Source organism: Aethalodelphis obliquidens, unplaced genomic scaffold, assembly GCF_003676395.1.
Source record: "Aethalodelphis obliquidens isolate GAN/ISIS:26980383/991018 unplaced genomic scaffold, ASM367639v1 scaffold2, whole genome shotgun sequence".
Taxonomy (NCBI): Eukaryota; Metazoa; Chordata; class Mammalia; order Artiodactyla; family Delphinidae; genus Aethalodelphis; species Aethalodelphis obliquidens.
This window is the reverse complement of record NW_020837946.1, coordinates 79,395,846-79,401,186: the sequence shown is the minus strand read 5'-3', so window position 1 is coordinate 79,401,186 and position 5,341 is coordinate 79,395,846.

Below are 5,341 nucleotides of genomic sequence, written 5' to 3'. Positions count from 1 at the left end.
GACAAAGTTTGGGAGGCTTCAGCATGGAATTAAGATTTAGAGAACTATGTTCTCAAGAAGCTAGTTCCACTTTTCTTTAAAAATTTTTTTTAATTTCTTTAACTTATAAAAAAAGCCTATAATCTTCATTTAGCCCCAGCGGTACACTAAGGTGCTATGAGAATGTCATCAGGAGAAGTAAAACTATGGTGAGTGATACACAGTAACTCAAGCAACTACATTGGGTTAAAAAAACAAGAACTATGAGACGGTGAGAAAAAAGCAGGGAGGATGAAAAATTACAGGTAAGCGAGCCAGAAAAAAGTCACTACTGTGTAATTATCTGTTACTTAAGGATGTGGTCCCTGTGGTTTCAGATAGACTTGTTTGAAGCATGTTTTTCTTCAGGGTTGGCAGGGTTATAGGCAGGGATTGGAGGACAAAGAAAGATAAATCTTTTAGGGGAACAAACACAGAAGAAACTGTACTATGAAGTCTCCTAGCTCCTGAACATTGCCACCTGTCTCCTGGACTAACCTGTTGGCAGCTGTAGAAGTTACATGCATTTTGAAGAAACAAACCAAAAACGTCTTGATGATATTTTCCCATAAGAACAATGGCAGAATTTTACTAGCAGAGGATATGGCATCACCCAAAAGGCCGGGCATTGAACTAAGCGTGAGCCATTTTCATGTCTCTTAATCTTTAATCATGTGTGTACAGTTGACCCCTCAACCCTCAGGAGTTGGGAGTCGTGTTGGGGTGCCCACCACCTGAGACAAAAATCCTGAATAACTTAACAGTTGACCCTCCCTATCTCAGTTCCGCATCTGCAGATTCAACCAACTGCAGACCTTGTAGCACTATAGCAATTTACTGAAAAACAAACAAACAAACAAAAACTGCATATAAGTGGATCCACACAGTTAAAATCCATGCCGTTCAAGGGTCAACTATATTCATGCTTTTAATTATTCATTCATCAACCTAAATTTATTGAGCATTTATTAAGTTCCAAGTGCTGAACTAGGTAAGGACACACATTAACCAAAGAATTATAGATAAAAATATAAGTTTATAGCTATGATTAGTGCTAAGAAGGAGGGGCGCATGGTGCTATGAGAGTGTGTGATGGGGAAAGTGACATTGTTGCCGGGGTTAAGAAGAACTTTCCTGATACAGTGCTAATCATGCAAAGATCTAAGAGGAGTAGATGAATAAGCTCTAGAGATCAACATTGTACCTCTAGTCAACAGTACTACATTGTAGACCTAAAGATGTGGTAAGAAGTGGATCTCATCCTAAGTGTTCATTTCACAATAAAAGAGAAAGTAAAGAGAAGAAAGACAGAAGAAAGAAAGAAAGAAAGGAAGGAAGAAAGAAAGGAAGAAAGAAAGAAAGAAAGAAAAAGAAAGAAAGAAGAGGAAGGAAGAAAATTAAGATATTTTTGGCAAACTTATGTTTAGGTATTATTATATCCCTCTCCTAGGAGAGAGAATTGAGTCTCAGCTATATCTAGCAATGGAGGAGTGGATAAGCTAAGTAAGATTTGAACCTGAGTCTCTGTGAATATCTACCACACTGAGGTGCATATGCTGAGCTCATGATGCCACCGATCACGATGCTGAAGGCTAGAAGGGATCTTGCTGTGGGAAGTCTTCATCAGCCTCCCCTCCAGACAGGTGGAAGCTTGTCTGAGGACTCCAGTGCTTCCCTCAATGTCCTTCTGATACTGTTTCCCATTAGCAAGTTCTTCTTTGAAGCAAAGTATATTCTAATTACATTTTCTGTTAGCTTCTGTTATTTATTTCCTAAGCAAAACTGAAAAATGTTGACCACACTGTCTCACAGTTGAATAATAACAGCAGAGCAACAAAGCTGAATTCCATGAAGCACCTTTGAAAAGTAAGTCTTGTTACTTCATTTTCTTATCCTGAAATGACATGGATTACTTGAAAGCGGTAATGAGGTTACTTTTCATATTTAGAATGTTCTCATTTTTCTTAGGTTTGTTTTATAATGAGGTCTGCTCTGGGCCCTTCTACTCCCTCTTCTGTTTGAGAGGCCTGATTCCAGTGTCATGATTTGCATTGTCCCTCTGAAAGTGTAGTGCAAGGTGAGGTCCAGTTTTCCTGAAGACTTCCTTCCTTATTGTTACCTCCCACTCCAAGACTGAATATATTTTCTTAAACATAATTGCTTACTTTTTTCACGTATTCACTTGGGGTCATATTAAAAATGTCCTAGATTCTTTTCTTATTTTCTCCAATACAGTTAATTATGTTCCATATTCTATTTTTATAGTTTTCCATCCTTCCCTCCCCAGCTCTATGTTTAACTCAGCACATGTTCTTGCTAAGTTTTAATCTCTTGGCTTTAGATGAGCATAGCCCTCATTTGTTCTCTTCCTTTCTCCTGGGGTGGGCTAGTATCAGCAGAGAAAATATGGAATATTAACTTTGCAGTTCATTCAATAAACACATAGTTATTGAAAGCCTATTGTGTGTCCGAAATCAGCCCAGATGTTTGGTTACAGTGATGAGTAAGACAGATATGACCCCCTTATACTGTGATACATCCTATGATACGGGAAGTATCATAGATCCAGATAACAGGAACATCTAACCCAACTTGTAATGTCAATGAGAATATACTTGGATCAGTAATATCAGAGTTGAGATTTGAAGGGTCAGAATGAGTTTGACAGACAACTGTGGCCAGCCATGGAAAGAGAGAAGAATCTTTCTGGGAGAAGGAGCAGCATATGTGAAAGTCAGAGAATATAACAGTGACATGCTTCTTTTCTTTTTTCCTAATTTTCTTGCAAACTAAAGAATGCAGAAGATCATACATTAATAATTTACTATTTTGTTTGGGAGAAAAAAAGCTTATATCTTATATATGTAGTATTATATAAATAATTTCCTTGTAGAATTATTGCCTATAAGCTTTGGGATCAGATTATGACCCATTTGGAGGGTCCATTTGGAGGGACAACTGGTCCATGGACTGTGGAAGTCATTGATTTAGGAGAATTTTAAGAAGATCCTTAACACTGGAACGGACCACAGGAGGGGAGGGAACCAGTGGCTGGGAAGAGAGAAAATGTCCTTAAAAATGAGACTCAATGGATGAGCCAGGAGCAACAGGGGCTGGACCTTATAAGCTATGTAAAGATGGCAGAATATGATCATAAAAGTAACGGGGGGCTTCCCTGGTGGCACAGTGGTTGAGAGTCCGCCTGCCGATTCAGGGGACATGGGTTCGTGCCCCGGTCCGGGAAGATCCCACATGCCGCGGAGCGGCTGGGCCCGTGAGCCATGGCCGCTGAGCCTGCGCGTCCAGAGCCTGTGCTCTTAACGGGAGAGGCCACAGCAGTGAGAGGCCCGCGTACCGGGAAAAAAAAAAAAAAAGTAACGGGGAGCCCCAGTTTCAAGCTGATTTCTGTTGTTTCACCAGGGAGGGTAGCAGGCATTGTATTCTATCCATCCCTTCTTCTCCTATAGCTTCCTTTGCTCTCCATTAAACTAGATATAGTAGAAATAAAAATAAATTAAAATGATACTTTCTCCTATCCCAGTTTTATGAGAAACGACACCATTGATAAATTTAGAGGGGGAGGTTTGATTAGAATAGACCCATGTTTAAATGATCACCCAAAGGATTTCTAATTGTGGGCAGCCCTTAAATGGAGTAACACATACAAAAAAGCAGAGATCTGGAGTCTGCTGTCTAGAAGCTTCCTATGTACTACTCTGCCTGTGGTCTCTCACAAACTGCTATTATTTCTCTACCTTTCTTCAACCTGTTTTATGTTGTTAGGGAACTGGAAATCCAACCCAATTTTTCTCTTGAGCGATGTCAAGAGATGCCAAGGAAATGGGCAGCATTCTATACAGAAAGCTATTTTCTTCCCACCTTGGCAGGACATCAGAGAGTGACGAAAGTAACCATGATATGAAAGAGCCACCTAAGTTTTGGTTCCTCCTGGCTGACAGCTTCATTTCAGAATCTTGCTTTGCCAACCATATCCCAACCCACGCAGCTGGAAGATTTACTTCAATGAATCTAGATAATTCTTTAAGAATAGAGGCAACCTATGCCTTTTCTTCCAGACACCCATTTCTTTATAATTAAGTCAACATTATAGGTATTTCCCACCATCTTCCATTTAAAGCTGCGGAGAGAATGAGTAACTCCTGCCTAAGGTGGGTCTAACAGACCCTGGGGTGAGCATTTTGAGAGTCTCACACAGAAGAATGGCTTGGTATGAGAAGGAGAGGTGGCACTTTCATTATCCCTTATTATGGACTTGAGGATTTGGATTTGGATTTGAACTGCTGAATTCTGTTCTTTAGGACAGCTCAGCTGTTACCGCTGTTCTGCTCTTGCCGTTAATTGGTCCTACCATATATATCGGTATTCCTCTTTGTCTAGAGACACACTCACACCATAGCGCTTATGTCTTTATTAAAAAAACATGTCACCCCTTTTATTATTGATTATGAAAAAGAAATACCCTCCATCTTCTGCACATGAGATCAGGAGAACACCTGAGCCTTCTCCCTTTTAATTTCAGGAAAAGTATGAGTTTGCATTTGGAGGACAAATAGAGACATTGCCTTCACCGATAGAACTGGACTCATTGTTGTTCTCCGTCGAGTTACAGAGGGAAAAAATAGCAACCATTTGCAATGTGATCTCTTCTTTTTTGTTCTCTAATGCTTCTCAGACTCTGTCTTTGAGACTTACGACGTGAGCAGAGGACTTCAATAACAATAATAATTACAGAGAGAGAAGACTGTTTATACTTCCCCAAAGTTACTTATCACTCTGAATTGTGGTTTTATTTGTCTTTGACTTTCTTACCCATTAGACTGGCATTCATAAGGACAAGGACAGGGTCTAATTCACCCTCCTCTATGCCCAGCACAGAACTCAGTGTCTGACACATGGAAAGTACTCAAAAATTATTTGCTGACTACATCAATGACTGGGTCCACAAGAGCAAAGGGCATCACTTAAACAATGATCTCCATTGTATTATTTTTCACTCTCGGAGAAGTTCTGTTGCATTTGCCAGCAGCGCTACAAGTGGATTTGGAAGAAACCATATACTCTAGGTCAACCAAATGGGAGATTCACAGTGGCTGGGCCTCCTCATGCAATGGTCTTGCAAGGTCTGGGAGAACAGCCACCCAGGAGGCCCGCTGGTCTCTGCCATTAGCCTCCTTCTAGAGACCTCAGGCAAGTCCCTGAGTGTAGCTGGTCTTCCATTTCTCTTGTTTGTAGACCAGAGGAGTTGGACACAGGAACTTCTAACCTGGAGAGCACAGATTCACGGATGAACACCATGGCAAGC